The sequence below is a fragment of the Adiantum capillus-veneris genome, chromosome 1 (assembly GCF_014529385.1).
Source record: "Adiantum capillus-veneris isolate H3 chromosome 1, ASM1452938v2, whole genome shotgun sequence".
Taxonomy (NCBI): domain Eukaryota; kingdom Viridiplantae; phylum Streptophyta; class Polypodiopsida; order Polypodiales; family Pteridaceae; genus Adiantum; species Adiantum capillus-veneris.
The window spans coordinates 46,772,205-46,790,542 of NC_140931.1; the positions used below are offsets into that span (position 1 = coordinate 46,772,205).

The 18,338-nt window shown below is 41.2% G+C and overlaps 1 pseudogene; it reads right to left on the bottom strand.

Annotated features, from left to right (window-relative positions):
- Positions 1 to 2,396: 2,396 nt before the first annotated feature.
- On the bottom strand, positions 2,397 to 7,358 carry LOC147464659 (uncharacterized; annotated as a pseudogene).
- Between the last annotated feature and the right edge of the window lie 10,980 nt (positions 7,359 to 18,338).

Genomic DNA, 18,338 nt, shown 5'->3' on the forward strand with positions numbered 1-18,338 from the left:
CCATTGATAGGCATCTCAATGGACCTAGGTGGGTGATAGATTTACAAGGGAGTTCTTTGAGACGCTGGGGCCAATTGACGAGATCTGACAGGTCAGTTGCTTAAGAGCCTGAGGATATGCGTGCAGTTGTTGTTGACTTCTATCGTTTCTTGTTGTTAGTTGAGCCTCAGTCAGTAGAGTGTCAAGCTGCATGCAAAGAGCAAATTTGGAGATGCCTAGCCTTGTTACTGAGGAGATGCATCAAACACTAGAGCTTCCTCTCTAGCTAAAGGACCTCCATGAGGCCCTCATGGGCATTTCCCCGAGGTAGCTGTCTAGGGGAGGATGGTTTGACTCCCAGCTTCTTTTTGGATTTTGCTTGGTTGGCTTGGTCTTAGAGTGCCTATTAGTACATCTTGCACACTAGAGAGATGCTTGACATCAAGAGTGAGGGATCGATCTATAGTATTCCCAAGGATGGAGGCTTCTTATGATGAGATTCGGTAGTGGTGGCGACCCATCACCATTCACAACTCGGCCTACAAAGTTCTAGCAAAGGCTTTGAGTTTGAGGATCCAACCATTTCTTGAGAGTATTATACATGGGACCTAGACAGGTTCTGTCAAGGAACATAGTATACTTGACAACATTTTCACCTTTTGGGAGGCATCTGCCCTTGTGCATCTCCAAGTGCACACAGTCAGGTGCCCTTGGCAGGGGGGAGAGGGGAACGCTTCATGCTCTTACGTTTGGTCATACAGGGTAGTCCTCTAGCCCCCTATCTCTTTCTTTTCTATGCTAAGCCAATGAGATTTTTTTTGAATTCACAGCAGGTTGGCTTACCTGGTTTAGAGATCCCTATTATAGGGGGGACAAGCTACTTGATGTTGACTTTGCTTTGACAACTCAACCATGTACTTGGAGTGCCAAGGGGCCAATCTGCATATGTGTGAGCAGGTTCTTGAGGTGTTTTAATGTGCATCAAGAGCACTGATCAGCCAAAGGAAGACATCGGCTTTTTGATTTGGCAGTGCTCCTACACCTAATTGGTCTCCAAGTGAGGGCTTCCAGTGGATTCCCCTAGGGACTCCAGTACACTATCTGGGTTGTCAGGTTGTCTTGGACTTGTCCCCTCAGCAACAAACTACTCCCCTCCTCCTGTCCATGAGGAGGAAACTGCTTCACTGCAGATTGACGCGGCTTTCTTTGGCAGTCATAATTGTCGTGGTCAACCAGGTGCTGTTGGATACTATGTGGTACATCATGTCTTGTTGGGTCTTCTCAAGCTCCTATATTAGCCAGCTAGAGAGGCTGATCAGGAAGTTTTTATGGTCACGGCACGACACCTGGCTAGCGTGGGCCAAAGTGGCATGGAAGGTCATCACCTTACCATGTTCTCAGGAGGGGTTGGGGATCATTGTCCCAGCATAGCACAGCAGAGCCCTCCTTGGGAAGTTTGTGGTCAGAGCACTGCTTCCAAGGGAGGAGCTCTGGAAGTAGTTGTTGCTTCACCATCTTTAAGCTTGAGTCCCCCATGCGGGCCGCCCTTGGAGCCCTTCCATCAGGTGGATTTCTACAGAGATGCGCAGTGTTGGTTTGAACAAGAGGTTGGAGGATCGGTTTGTTGTGAGCCTGCTTAGGTCTCGAGAGCAGCTGAGGAGTGGCCTCGAGTAGCATCATCCCACTTTCACGGAGGATCACTTGAGGCAACCCCTTATTTGGAACCCCATGGGTAGCACTTAGAGAGGCCACCTGGTTGGTAGTAGGCCTCATGTTTCTTGGTGTCCCATGGTAGAGGGTCTAGCCCGCACTCTCAACGACTGGCTACATTTTTTAGGATTGTTCAAGGAGGCTCAGAGCATCTTGCTACGAGGCATGAGGGGGGTGCAGAGCATCAGGATATTACAGAGGATTTACCAACTGAGTAACTCACCCCTCTAGTGGCAGTAGCTGAGTGAATCACCCCTCTAGTGGCAACAACTGCAAGATGGATGGGGCCCTTCATGGGACTAGAGGTTCTCATTGTTGTTTGAGCTTGCTTGGAGTCCGTACCCCACATGTTCTTTGAGATTCATGGAGAGAGTCTTTTTCACAGAGTCTGAGTAGAGGTGCCACAGTTTGTAGAGTGTTTCTTTCAAAGGATACAAGTTGTGGGTATATGTGGGGGGACCTGTGACATAGATCCAGACATAGTAGATCTTGAGACAAGCCACTGGCAGCTTTGGACTTGGGAGAGCTGCCCTCTAGCACACGTACAGTGCGACCCTGGAGAGTGGTTCTGGAGGGATCCCTTCTCTTCATCCAATCACCCTCGGATCTGTTTGACTAGGGAGTCACATCAGCTTGTGGCCATTCTTTGGAGAGTCTGCGACACTGTCTATGGGACTATCCCATGGCACAACAGGGATCCCTTCTCTTCATCCAATCACCTTGGGATCTGTTCAAATGGGGTGTCACATTAGCTTGTGGCCATCCTTTGGAGAGTCAGCGACACTGTCTATGGAACTATTCCATGGCACAATAGGTTTGGCTTTGGGTTCTTTGACTGATGCCATCTCTTTCCACAACTCAACAATACACTTGGGGTGTTGTAGCTTGGTCCACTCTCATGGGCCGTGCGCTCCATTTTGACTTGGCTTCCACCAATAGGATGACAGTGATCTAGGGGGGTCAACCTACACTGTAGCCTTCCATAGAGCTTATCCTTCGAGAGTGGTGTGTTGGGAGCTCCTTTGTACCTGGCACTCTGATTTATTTGGCGGGCCCATTGCTTTTGCATCTTCCAGGCATGCCCTGTCCCACCAATAGAGATTGTTCGTGACTTTTGGTTGGAGCTAATTCACACTCTGAGGGGTAGGTTTGAGAGACTTTAGGGCAGGTCCGACCACATGCGGGAGCGCAAAGAGGCTTTCCTACGACTCTGGCACACAGGGCCCTTCTTCACCATGGTTCAGGGTGTGCCTAGATGGCACTACCGGCCACCAGTGTGGCTTTTTCCGCCTCCCATTTTGCGATTTACCCCTCATTGTATATATTTTGTTTGCTCACTCTGGGAGTCTCCCCATGCTTATGATGTAGCCCTTTAGTAGAGGTGGTTTGTAGCCATATGGGCAGTTTTATTAACAAATAGAAGGATCTTTTTCTCGAGGGGAAAAAAAAAGATATCCTTTCTAATTGAAAGATGATAGTAGTCTTAGATTGTGGCAGTTTTTACCTCTTTACCCACACACTCTTAGTTTTCAATACTTCTTGCGTGTGATTTCAGTTGGTGACACCCATTGTATATACTCTTTCTCATTTTGCTTCTTTCTACTTTTCTACAGCTTCTTGGATCTTAAAATACATCCTAGCATTTATGGCTAGAGGCTCTTTACTCACACACTCTTAGTTTTCAATACTTCTTGTGTGTGATTTCAGTTGGTGACAACTGAAATCACAACCATTGTATATACTCTTCCCCCCCCCCCCCCCCCCCCCCCCCCCCCCCCCTCTCTCAAAAAAGAGAATATTACCAAAATACCTCTTATTTGTGGAAATTCCCAAAATACCCCTTAATTTTAAAAAATTCCCAGAAAACCGCAATATTTTCTCATACATTCCCAAAATGCCTTTCAAAGTTTTCAAAATTCCTAAAATACTTGATTAAATATCCTCGCTTTATTATTTTTAGACATAATTGCCTTTTTTTTTTGAAAAATTACATGCTAAGTACTCAAAAATGGATCTCAATCATAAAAAAGGAATAAAGTTTAGACAATCTTGAACAATTCAACCAAAATAGATGAAAAGGCATATCGAGAATTTTTAAAATTTGAGGGCTATTTTGGGAATTTCTACAAATAAAAGGGGTATTTTGGTCATGCTGTGCTTAATACAATTCACTCAGAAATAGTGAGTTTTGCAACAAAAAAAAAAAGTTAGTGGGGCTAATTTTGAATGAAAAGTTTTAATGGGAGTGCTGAAAGATAAGTGGAAAAAACAGGAGAAGAAGAAGAGGGAGGGCGGGGCGGGGGATGATTAAGATCACCCTACACACCATTGTAGGCTTGTAGTCTAGTGGTTTGGACATTCAACGTGATGGGCTCAAATGTGAGTAATGAAAAGTGATATAAGAAGTGGTTTTGTTGTGGTCTTTGAAATAGAGAGTGGGTGAAGATTTTGAGCATCTTGTGAAGATTCCACATAATGGAATTAGAGGAGATTGAGTAGGTGATGAGAGTAGGAAGCAGTGGGTGTGGGAGTAGGAAGGTCGCTGAAGTTAAGAGGGGGTGCCTCCTCCGCATGCTTACTCACACCGCAAGAAAGCTTTTGGCTTCTATCCCTAAGCTTTGTGTTGCTCCTTTTGAAGGCTTGCTAACACCTGCAAGAAAGCTGTCTGCTTGAATGCCTAATAAAGCTCTTTCAACCTCATCAGATGGGGGTGAGACCTTGGGGAATCATCCGATCTCGCATGGATTGAGCCTCCTCACGATCCTTGCCATCCTACAGTAAAACAATCATTAGCTCATAAGCTGAAGCATCAATCTCAACCTCCTCAGTGAGAAGAGCCTTCGCCTTATCAACGAAACCTGCTCTAGCATCCACTGAAAAAAGACTAGCGTAAGCTTTGCAATCTTGAACATCGACTTTCTCTTTGAGGTTCTTGAAAAGAGTTTCTGCCTCCTCAACCAAGCCCAACTTTCCAAACCATCCAATTAGCGTCATCAGAGTCTCCACCCGGGCCTTATAGCCATGCTTTCTAGCTTTAACAGCACGTCTACCGCCCTTTGAAACTGATTTTTTCTTCTCGAAGGCAGCAAAATAAGCATGCTGACTGACTCATCTGGAGGAGCAAATCCTGAATTCATCATATGTTCCATTTTGAGGACAGCAGATGGTAGCAAGTTTGAGTGAATATAAAGATTCATAAGAGCTGAAGTTTCTCCCTCTTCAAGATTCCCAGTTTCAGAGTAAAACTCAATCATTTTATTGCATGCACCAAGATTAGGCATGTAACCCATTGAACGTATTCCATCGAACATCTCTCTAGCTTCATCAAGCCTCTTCAGTTTGCAGTTCATATCAAGCAACAAAGTGCATGCTACAAAATCAGGGGGAAGCCCTTGTCATCCAAAGTACTCGTCAACCTGTCTACATCATCATAACGTTCTAAGTTCATGTATTTTACTAGAATTCTTTGCAGATCCTGGCTTCGAACTTCAAAAGTGTCCTAAAAAAGGTGCAAACTCAAAAATATGCATTTATAATGGACCATTCTCTCTCTCTCTCTCTCTCTCTCTCTCTCTCTCTCTCTCTCTCTCTCTCTCACTCTCTACCACGGAGGAGATTGATGAGATCCACTAGCAACCAATGATGGATCTCCTATGATTTAGCTCTTTTGAGGATTGTACACCCTGCTCATCATCTTGTATCATCCTTTGTTTCAGCTCTCACCCACTATATTCCCACACGCACACCCACATTGTGTTGTATTAGCCCCCCAGTCACTACTTTCACCCCCCTAATCATATCCTACATAGTTCCAGCTAGCTGCTTCGTTGACAAGTAGCAGTTAAGATTTAAGTTTTACTTCATTTTTTTTTGTACCAGACATTGTATTAGATTCACCAAGATTGTATTGTGTGATCTCATAGGTCATTTTGCCTTTTGAAGACGTTTAATATAACATTTCATTAATCTCTCTCTCTCTCTCTCTCTCTCTCTCTCTCTCCTCTCTCTCTCTCTCTCTCAGCAAGGCAACGCAGGGCAGTCGCGAGCAGAGTAGAGTAAATGCTACCAGGGCAGGCGCGAATAGAGCAGAGGAGGCACAACAAGACATCCTACGTGTAGGTGATTGTACATCCTACGCGTAGTGAGAAGACATCCTACGCGTAGGTGGATTTTTCTTTTGAGATGAAGCACCCTTAGCGTGAAAAAGTCCACAAAGAAACAATAAAAAGCACCTTTTTCAGCCACATAACCCTCTTTGCCAAAAGCAGCCTTCAAACCACCCACTAAGAATTAAAATAACTAATTAATATTGAAAAATTACAATCTCAGGGAGGGCACGTCGACGTGCCCTCACTCATGGATGAAATAGGGAAAGAGAAATTCAACTCATTGGAAGGACACCTCAACGTTTTCCTCTGAGAAATTTTGATATTTTCCTTTCCATATTTCATCATTGGATGAGGCACGTCGACGTGCCCTCCTGAGATTGGACTTTCCAATTGTAAATTTATTGTTTGGAGGAGGGCATGTCGACATGCCCTCCTGAGTTTGCTGTTAATTTTATTGCTTGGAAGAGGGAACATCGACGTGCCTTCCTTGAGATTCCAATTAGCCCTGGTGAATATTCAAGATTGCAATCATGTATCTTTTGAACGGCCAAATTCTGCTCATAGAATTATGTCATATTAATGGCTCACAAACATCAGCAACAAGGTTGCGTGGTACCTTTGCTAGGCGCATATTATTGTCATCACCATTTACGCTCACACCATCAACTCTGAATGTAATGAAGCATGTGGACATATGGCATTGTTATCAACACCATGGGATTTGTCATGTAGGCAAAATTTGGATTTGCCCAGATAATTGTATGTCTGTCAACAACATCAATGTTGGTACAACACCAATAAAACTTATGCTTAACACACTCACAGGGTTGCCCTCAACTTGGAGGGGGGGGGGGGGGGGGGGGGGGGGAGGACGGCTATGGCGAAAATAACTAGGATTTTTGACCACACACACACACACACACACACACACACACACACACAGATCAATTATCATCCACGAAGGTCAGATATGACCTATGGGACTGGAAACAAAACATTACAGAGAGTTCTTCAAAGTGAGGGGGTTGTGAGATACATCTCAGTTAAGGACTGAGTGTCCGACAAGGGGTAAATAAAAGGAAGATAAGTTGAACAAAACCTATGAACAGGGGACCCCCCCCCCGAAAGAAAACAAAGTGCCGCGCAGAAAAAGACAAACCTCAACAAAGATGATGCATTGTGTGCAGCCAACAAGGCCAGCACTCAACTGCAAACCAATGAAATATTTTCATGAGTCATTAGTGATTTACCTCTTTACCACCAGCTCCTGTGAGCCCGAGGCTGGAAGACAAATCTTGCTTCTCTCGACTTCCTCCGCACCGTCTGAACCCGACCATAGCATCTCTCATTAAAAGCACAAAGAGGCGCATGATTGAATAGGAAGGTGAGCATAGAGGGGGACGCCCTGCAGCGCCTGGAAGAGGGGACGCCCTGCAGCGCATATGGAAGGCGTGCCGAAATGGAGGGCCATTGCAGCAGGCTGCGCAATTTCGTCCTGGGACCTGCTATCGGGCTGCTGCGCCTTACAAGGCTGATGGAAATTGAGGCATTGAATGCCATGGGATTTTTTCCACAAGCGCAGCGAGTTCACTGCCCACGTTGTACTTCAGTGATGGGAGTTCAATTTTTCACAAATTAAGACAATTATATCTAAAGGTATCCCACTAGCTTTTAAAGAGTATGCAACAACTTTGAACACGTAGCAATCAAGGAAGTACACGTCAAGAAATGGTGTGAGCCAAGAATGTGAACACTTTGAGCCTTCCATATAATCCATAATGTGATGTAGCAAATCGCAATTAAACCTGCATCCCTTGGATGTAGATTGAAGTTATGCATAGTGTGTGGAAGCATATCAAGAGTGCATCGTTCGTAGCCCAAAGGTGTGAGCATGAAGATCGAATCTATAAGAATGCCCTAAAATAGAGTATAATACCCTAGAAATTGTAATAGCCGTGCAACCACCCCCAACATCATAAACCCGTCATGAATCTCAACTTTGATAAACAACATATTGCTTGCCAAAACCAGTTGTGCATATGGGCATAACAAAAGCAATGGCCTAGGGACTCCTCATATTGTGTAATATATTGTTGACATGCTGGGTCATGACCAACATGTGCAGCTCAGGTGTCGATAGGGAGACTGCAAGATATTAAAGATTAGGGAAAATTACAAAATACCCCTCTAATTTGTGGAAATTCCAAAATACCCTTGTTTCTATTTTGGTTGAATAGTTCAAAATTTTCTAATTTATTCCTTTTTTACAATTGACATCCGTTTGTTAGTGCTTAACATGTAATTTTTCACAAATTACCTGCAAGATATTAATGATTAGGAAAAATTACCAAAATATCTCTAATTTCGGAAATTCCCAAAATACCCTTGTTTCTATTTTGGTTGAATAGTTCAAAATTTTCTAATCTTTATTCCTTTTTGACAATTGACATCCGTTTGTTAGTGCTTAACATGTAATTTTTCACAAATTACCTTGCAAAAAAAGACAATTATATCTAAAAATAATGAAGCATTTCATCTCCAAAGCCTACGTACGAAGTCAAATTCTAGTTTTAGCATCTTGTATTGATACACAATAAGTCTTCTTATAAAAAGCTAGAAATGTTTTTATCTTTGGAGAAATTCAATCTGACGACCAGGGGTATTTTGGAAAATTTGAAGGGCATTTTGGGTTTATAACCAAATATTGGGGGTATTTTGGGAATTTTCACAAATTAGAGGGGTATTTTGGTAATTTTTCATAATAATTAGCTTATGAGAGTCAAGGTTTAATTTTCCCAAGGGCCAAGACAATTGGACCAATGCCCACGTATACATTTGAATATGTCTTACAACTTAATTTTATTAAAAAAAAACGCAGAATCATAGGGGATGCCTTGAGGGAAAAGGGAGGGCGTCCCCCCCTCCCCCCCACACACACCTGCAAGAGGACGCGTAAGCCCTCTCAATCTTTCCCTTTTTGTCCATGCTACTCGTGCTTTCTCTCTGTCTGTCCATGCCAAAATTTGAAAAAATTGCTTCATTGTATAGTGCATGGAGAGACTTCTGCTATTTTTGACGAAAAGTGGTAGGTCCCCGCATTATTTCATTGAGATGCTTTCATGAGAGGGCATGTGAGAGCCGTCCCACAGGTCGAGGGCTTGCAGCGTATAGTGATCTACCTCCTATGCATTGCATGCGCCCAGTGGGACGCAACTCTAACAATGTCATTCTAAATGGAAGTATAGGTGACAAAAGTGCTTGGAATGACAAATCAAAATTTGCCATGCCTTTAGGAATGCCATGAATGTGATATGATTATCCATAGAAAATACAAGGTGGTTGTCCAATCTTATCAGTGGTGGAGAGGATGCATAGCCTTACAAGGCATTATGCCATGACCTTTCTTTTCACGATGCCATGACCTTGACTTTGCCAAGAGGAAATTCCTTTGCTTCAATTTGCCAAGAGGAATTTGAAAAGCGTGCTCTTTCAGCCTACAATAAACAAATGTGCTATGGCAAACGTGCTCTTTCAGCCTACAATAAACAAATGCCTTTGTTGAAGTTGAATTGAATGTCACTTTTGAAGACCTCTTGTGAAATTCTATAAAAGCAGGCATTGTTGTGCCTTTGTGTATCTGAAGAACTGTGCGAAAATACTTTGTGCTAAAATTACTTTGCTTGGCAATGGCTTCCAAATAGTGGGAGATTTTTTGTGAAGGTCGAGAATGGTACGTAAGCAGTGGAGATTTTGATGGTGCTGATAGCATGGATTTTGAAGGCGGTGAGACCTATTGAAGATTTTTGTCTTGTTCTACTTACTATTTTTTCTTGGCCAAACTCTTTAAGAATTTGTATCATCGAATCTATTGTTGATCGGCATTATGAATGTGTTACTCATTGTGAGATTGTTCGATATTATTGTCTAATCATGCTTACTTTGATTATTGTTATGGAAATGTGATGGTTGCTTCGCTGATTCTCTTCTTGTCGTCTTGTTTTGTTATTGAGTGCTTGTGTAGTCTTGGTTTTTTGCTCGCGTTCCACCAAGCCGTTCTTGGTTTTTTAAAATCTAGCTTTCATAACCCTCGACATGTTTAAGCGATGAGCATACACACCTAGGATTTCTTTCACATCGTCGCATTGTGCCTTCTCTCCATGAACATAGGCTTACACGGCTACAATCCTTCTACTATATGGTTCAAAGGTCGAAATGGCTTGATCATTTCATATGCATGTGCTGTACGACACACCTAAGATTTCTTTCGCGTCCCCGCATTGTGGCTTTTCTCCACGAATATAGGCTTGCACGACTACAATCCTTCTAATATGTAGTTCAAAGATCAATGTTCTAGGTCATATTTGCGGATACATAAGCGTTTCTTAAGTTTGCTAGCTTTTAAGAAACCAATTGGTAGGACACTCTTGAGTAATCATACTTGGTCAACATGCTCTCCTTTCAATAGGCCATCTATCGTGTATACAAGCGTTTCTTAAGTTTGCTATCTTTTAAGAAGCCAATTGGTAGGCCAGTCTTGAGTAATCATACTTGGTCAACATGCTCTCTTTTCAATAGGCCATCTATGGACTTGTGGTCATCATATTTTGTGTTAAACTTCCTTTCATCATAACTAAGCTACTTATGTAATATATGAGGATAAGAATTATTATCTTGTCTTGTGTCATGTGTCATTTCTCTCTCTCTCTCTCTCTCTCTCTCTCTCTCTCTACAACCCACACAGACATACATACACTTGTATCGCAACAACATTTGCCACTCTCATATGATTACCACCTTCCTATAATTGAAAGCGCCTCTTTGTCTTCTAGGTGCTTTGATATACAAGGAGTAGTTATACGGCAAGGTTGTCACCTTGAACAGTTCGTGTGACAAATGACTGCTTGTGTTTCTACCTATCATTATTAAAATTTTCATTGTATATGGAAGGTGTTAGGTGCTCATAATTAATTTTCTACAGAGCTTCGAAGGTTGGCAGAAGGTACGCTTATCTCAAGCGGTAAACGTTTCGACGTGCCCCCAACTGCTTGCACATCAGCAGTGTCTCACAAAAGATCGAAGCAGGACCTTCATAGGCCTCACAAGCCTACTGCACGCGCATTGTTTCATTTGAACGACCCGGTGAACTTGCATGTGAGTATTCATTATTCGAAAAACATGTCTTTCTGAGAGCGATTTCATCAACTCATAGAGTTGTTTGTTTTTGTTGCTATCTTTTGGATTATGTAGACAAGCAACCCGTGGTGGAGCACATTAATATCAAGAAGGAACCATATGTTGAAACAGTTGTTCCATCCCATGCGCTAAACAAGCCAACACCTCTTGATATTGAGCCTTTTTCTATTGAGCTCCCTTGCCACTCCAAGAAACAATTGTCCCAAACCCTATTAAGGACATACCTCTTAACAATGCCAACGATCCGAGCCCGATTGAAATTGAGCCTTCTGTTCAACCTTCTGGCTTGTATGGATTGGGTGAATCATCTCAACTAGATAAGAAGCCTATTGATCTTAGCATTGTTCTATTTCCTCAAAGTCTTCTCCCACAATTCTTGATCACTCATATCTCTGACTAAGCCCACGATTCTGTATTGAGGGCCAGATATTGAATCTATATGGAACCTACAAAGTTAAGTCTTGACCTAAAATACAAACGTTACTTGAAGCTCGACTTGGTTGATGAAGAATGCATCGACACTATTACGGTGGTGATCAATGATCCATACATATAGCTCTACGTAGAAGCTCCACCTCATTGACTTTGTTCACATTGACAGCCCAGTTGTCAGACGCAAAAATAGGGCAGATGGGAGGTCAGCACTGTATTCCTTGTACATCGATGCTACTACTGCTGTAAGCAAACGGAACCTTTCCCGTGTCTCTTACATTTACCCCTGATTGCAAGATACGTGCATTTCTTGATGAGATAGGTGCACAACAATCTTCGAGTGGACGTTCTCAATTGAGCACACTTGCTTTTGTTATTTTACAAAAGCACAACTCGCAGTCAAGATTTGGTGGGTCTGTTGGTGACCTTCTGATTGCAGATGGTCCTCTCCATCAGATAAGGCATTTGTAAGAATTGACCTATCTTGCTTATTGTTTTTTTCTCTTTTATTATATATTTGAAATCTTCCATGATATATTGATGCTCTTTTTGATTTTGTTTCCATATTTAATCTTTTCCTGTAGCTGAGTTTTGTGAACTCTCGCAAAGATGATTGCCAACAATTGCTTCAAGAAATGGTTGTTGATGGCCCTGTAATGTGCGTTGCAAGAAACATCGGTGCATTCCTTGCCAAGGCCAATACCTTGTCAATACTGGATGTTACAATTCTAGTGCCTGTTCGTAGTGCACGCCTCAGAGAGGAGCTTGCCGCCGTCTTTCAGGCTCAAACCAAAAATTTGGGCTACAATCGTGAGGTGTACTCATATAGCATATAGTGATATATCAGAAGTGACTTCTCTCATTTTCTTACATAGTTGCCTTGTCCAGGTTGTTGGCACCCTCCGATTCGTCAACTTCAATATGTGTTGTTGGAGAAGCATTGTTCAAATTGCAAATCCACAAAAGTGTGTAGACTTAGGCAGGCACCTTATTGTGGATTTTGCAATAACAACACCACAATAATCACAACACCGAAGCTGTAAGCAAAAAGATTCTTGATGTGCAAGTTATTGGTGCAGCAACCGATTTAGTGCTTGCGTTGAATAGAACCTTCAACCAAATTTACACTGAGTCCGTTTCCGAGGCAAGAGATATCTTAGCAACAACTCACGGTTTGGCGTTTCAAAATCAACGCGAGTGGCCATGTGGTGGCGTATCAAACTGAATCTTAGTCTTGTGAATGTTTGCTTTTCATTACTAGCTACCCTTTATTTTTCTTGCTTGTTCTAACTATCTCAAACAAAACCAATGCTTCCATCCTCTACTTCTTTGTAACATGCTTTTGCACACTTTTGGTTGTGGTTCTAAGTATTGTGGTTATGCTTGTAAGTATTGTTCGCTTCTTCGCGAATTGAGAACTCAAAACATTTCTGTATTCTCTTTCTTCTCTCTCTCTCTTCTCTCTCTCTTCTCTCTCTCTATCGATCTAGAATCAAATACAAATATGCACACATAGATACACAAAACATTCTCTCTCTCTCTCTCTCTCTCTCTCTCAACACACACACACACACACACACACACACACACACAACACCAAACACACTTCTTCTTTGTGTGTGTGTGTGTGTGTGTGTGTGTCCATTGCTTGTAAAGCAACACACAAGCTCTCTCTCTCTCTCTCTCTCTCTCTTTGTGTCTATCCTCAATTCCTCTCTCTCTATCAATTATATGCAAAACAACAAACACTACTCTCTTCTCTCTCTCTATAATGGAAAATCCTACTGGTTTCAATATTCCAAAGAGATAGACATTGACATGCTATTTATGCAAACACATCCTCTTAATCAACAATTGTTTCTAGCACTCCATAGTGTATCGCAAATAAACTTAAGCTTTGAGTCATTTAGACTTATAATGCAACAATGCTTGTTTGAGAACCACTTAACAAATTCTATCACACACTCTTCAGCTTCATTCTTCTTTGGATCACAGCTAGAGTCATTCAGTGAAAGAGCTATACAATTGTATGCTTTATACGATACTTGTAAAACATCGATGAGTCTCACAATGGAAGTCATCAATATTTTCGCTCACAAATTCGAAAAAACACTTACCATAATCCTTTACAATGCTACAAGTGGACACAACAAAAACAAGTAGTTGGAAAATCAATGAGCAGTTCAAAAAAGGACTTCTAATTATAGATGGATCTATTATCGGCTTCATATATATATGCTTTCACGACTTCACAATCACGTCGTAAACTTGTCTATTGGACAATTGAAGAGTGTGATTTATTAACCCACTTATGGAGAGAGAACATGCACAAACCAGCTACTCAAATCGCATATCTATTTATTGAAAAGCAACCACTTTGTGTCCATACACACTCTGCAATTACAACAAAATTGAAGCGACTAAGGTATATAAAGCTCACAGAGACTGCCTCATTGCAGCAACATCCTTCCATTCATTCACAACAAAAAAACAAGATTGTAAACAAATTCCTAAAGAGGCTTAATGATACTACATATCCATGCGAAAAGTGTGGCGGTTGTTTTTCGCTCGCAAGTCATGCATTTCACTCCTCCACTGTGCTTACATGCTGGAGGTGGAAAACGAAAAAGATGTCTCTTCTATTCTGTTGTCGTGCATGCAAACGCAAATCAAAGATTTATGCTGCTGTTTGAGAGCTTGCATACATTGGGCTTTAACGACCTCTACCGCCAGTCTGCAACAACTGAACAATGTCGAAGCATGCTTGGTCTCCATCCGCATACCATTCGCAAAGATTTGAGAACTAACTTATGATGGCCAATATGGTTTGCGAGGCAGTGTCATGAATGTCCTTGAAAATATAAAAAAAAACACAACAAGTTCTTCCTTGATTTATCCAAGAAGAGGCTTCAGTCTTGATAGGGCTCAAAGGAAGCTTGAGTACACACATTGCTACTATCTGGCCTTGTTAGACCATTGCTGACACTAAAGGCCACACACCTCTTCTTCATACCTCTTTGTACAAGAAGGAAAAATAACCATAAATGATAAATGGCTTGCACACTTTTAAGAAATCTCACACTCATCACTTTCCCTAGACACAAACACATACGAGATGGAGAACGAGGAAGCTATTGACACTGATGTGCTTGCACAACATCACTACTGCTGAGCAAGTTGTTGATTACAACAATAAAATTTTGTATGTCGCACATTAGAGGGGAACAATCCACTTGGTTTATTTGCTGATGTGTTTCTATGAGGAGCTCAGTTTTCCTACGATCTACTTTGGAGAGCCTAGAAAATACCACCAATACGTATCTAAAAATTACCAAACAGTAGCCAAATGGGAGCTTATGCACAAAGATAGACGTTTTTCCTCAACATCGAAAACTATATTTTTCAAATCAGTGAAAATCATGACGCAAAAAATACTATCCTCATTTGGATATGCCTACGCAAAGCAAAACTTGAGGAGGATCCTTGTTTGTGGACATGTTTGTCAGGACACAAACATAGAAAAGTAGTCTCGTCACACTAGGATCAGAGACTTCGAAGTGCTTGTACCTGCCAAATTACAAAGAAAATTATTAAAAAAATTGTTTTCGGCATGATTCGACAACTAGGGCACCAATTTTCTTTGTGACATTTTCTTCAGCTAAAAAACGTTGGGAAAAAAACTTGTTGATGCCTTGGAACAAATAGTGACGCTTTAAACAAGATAGCGTAAAAAGATAGCGATAGCTCCTCCGTAGACGTTTGGTGCGAGCAGATCCAATAACAACAGCTCACTTCTACCTTAACCGCTTCACAGCCATGAAAAGAACACTAAACGATAGCAAATTATGCGGAAAACTTCTTGATTATTTCTTCGTGATAGAGTTTCAAAGTCGTGGCCACGCCAGCATGATCATGGTCTTTTATGGGTTGAACAAGCTCCTATATTTGAACATGACACAGATGATGCTATTGTGGCATTCGTAGACAGGTACATAAGTATATATGGCTCCAAGCTTCCATCAGACCTTTATGAAATACAAACGCACCATCATAGAAAAACTTGCCTCAAGAAAGGCAAATCCTGTTGTTTTGCCTTCCCAAGGTTCCCCATGCCATTCAAAATCATTCTCAGACCGACTAGCAATGACTACGACAACCAGATGAGAAGCAAGAAAACTTTTAAATGCATTCAGAATAGCCTCGATACACTTCCCACTGAAACTAGCATTTCTTTTGAGGAATGGTTACAAAGCGTGCATTTGACATTCGAAGAATATACTTTGGCAATAACAAACTCACTATCTGCAGCAACAATCTTCTTGAAATGAAACATGAAGGACATTTATACAAACAATTTCAACCCCACAATTGCAACACTATGGGATGCAAACACTGATATTCAATTCGTCTTGAACGCACATGGTGCAGCAAGTTATTGCACATCATACATGACAAAAATCGACAACACATTGATAGCAGCAATAAAATCTCAATTTGATATTTGTGTGGCCAACAACGCAACAACAATTGAGCGGCTACGTAAGGTCGGCAACACTATTCTCAACACACAACAAATTAGTGCACAACAAGCATCTTACATAGCGCTATCGTTTACCACTCCATACTACAACTCGTGACTTTGTTTACATAAGTACTAACCCTCCTGATCAATGTGCATTAGTTCTCAAAAGAAAAGCATCTCTACAAAAACTACACTCATCTGACACAAACATATTCTTCCAAAACATTATTGATAAATATGCTGAAAGACCACAAAGTCTCCATCATCTATGCTTGGCTGAATATGCATCAACAATTAAACAAGACGGAACGACTTACAAACCATTGGGCAAAGCTAAGATCATAAGATTCATGAAATATAACATCCTTAAAAACCCAAAAGACCACTATAGAGAACAATGCTTGTTATACCTTCCTTGGACAATAACGAAGACCAACATTTGACAGAATCTTGTACATGGAGTGATGTATATAATGAACATATACAAGCCATAAAATCAAATGAGCTCAAGTTCAATAAAGACCCAAGCCCAATAGAAAAAAACCAAATGTATTACATTTCCTCCCCGACCACAACTAGTACAACCAACAATGACTCACATGCCTCGCATGATGCAAACATTTTTAATGACCTGCACATTAATATGCACTCTAAAAATACTTTCCACTTGCAACATTTCAAGTACACCTCCATGAAAAATGATGACTTCCATGCAGGCATTGACAAATTAAATGACCAACAACGACACATATTTGACGACATAATGTTGAAAAAACGAATTCAACCCAATAAACAAATACACCTCTTTCTCATAGGAGGTGCAAGAACAGGAAAAAAATTCACATTACTATTGTTAGTGGAAGCATTGCAACGATTTTACAACCATAGAAGCGCACCAAGTCCAGAATCTCCAAAAGCATTGCTAATGACATACACAGGAAAGGCAACTTTTAATATTGGTGGCACCACAATCCACTTAGCACTTTACTTGCCTCTAATTACTTCTACACAAACAAGATTGAGTGCTGAAAAGTTGAATGCGCTTTCTCTCCTTTATAAAGACTTGAGACTTGTAGTTTTTGATGAGGTCTCCTTGATAGGTTCAAGAGTATTCTCCATGACTGACTCTTGTTTGCAAGCAATCAAGCGCAATCACGATAAATCGTTAGGTGGGTTGGATGTCGTTCTTTGTGGTGATCTGTGTCAGGCAAGCTCTATTAAGGATACTCTCGCAAAAACATACGCTTTTAGAAGCAATTTTCCCATCATATTGGCACACTCATCCACAATGCTACGAACTTACACTAACAATGCGACAAAATGATCGAACATTCATAGATATTCTTAATAGACTTCGAATTGCACAACATACTTCTAAGGACTTGGAATATCTTAACAACAACTACTATAGACCTGTTCCAACCAACCGTCAAGTTTCTCATCTGTTTTACTCCAACAAAGAAAAGGACGCTCATAATATTGCCATTTTCAATCAAATGGAGGGAACGCCTCAAACTTTCATCGCTATTGACAAAAGAAATAACTCATGCAACAAAACAATTAGCATTCTTGCAGATCCCAAATCCACTAGAGGATTGCATTCCACACTCAACCTAAAAGCAGGCATTGTTGTCGAGTTATGCGCAGGGAACTTGGATATTCTTGATGGATTGGTTAACGGAGCAGAAGGGGAGTACAAAAACAAGCAAAAAAACAATAATTTAGGTTCATTTCTCCAACTCTCTCATTGGAAAGAGAAAACGCTATGAAAATCAAGCATTGTATTCATCGACCATTAACAAAGAATGGACCCCAGTAGAACGAGTCGTTCGTGAATTCCAAGTCGGAAAAGCTTGAACATCATCTCCAGATACCAATTCCCATTGCAACCAGCTAGTGCTCGAACAATTCATCGCTCCCAGGGTCTTATATTGCAAACACTAACCTTCAATCCTGAACACATAAGAACACATGGTCTCACATACACAGCATTGTCATGCGTCCGAGACCCAACTAATCTTTACCTGCTCAAAAGAATACAACCTTCCCATATCAAGGTCTACCAACCTGTACTAAAAGAACTAGATCGCCTAAAAGCACAAGCTAAATGGATCTCCACTCAAAAGTCATTAAAAGCTTACTCAAACACACATATTATAATTCAATCTCTCAACATTGTGTCCTTCAATAAACACATAAGAAAGATTACAACAAATTCCATCCTCATGACATCGCATGTACTTTGTTTGCAAGAGACAAGACTAAAAAAAAAATACCACATCCAATACTAGGCTTTCTACAACACCAATTTAATGCAAAGCTGGGTGTTTCAGTTCTCCAACAAGAAACACTAATCCACTTTGACCATGGGAATATTTCTCGTCCGGGAATTG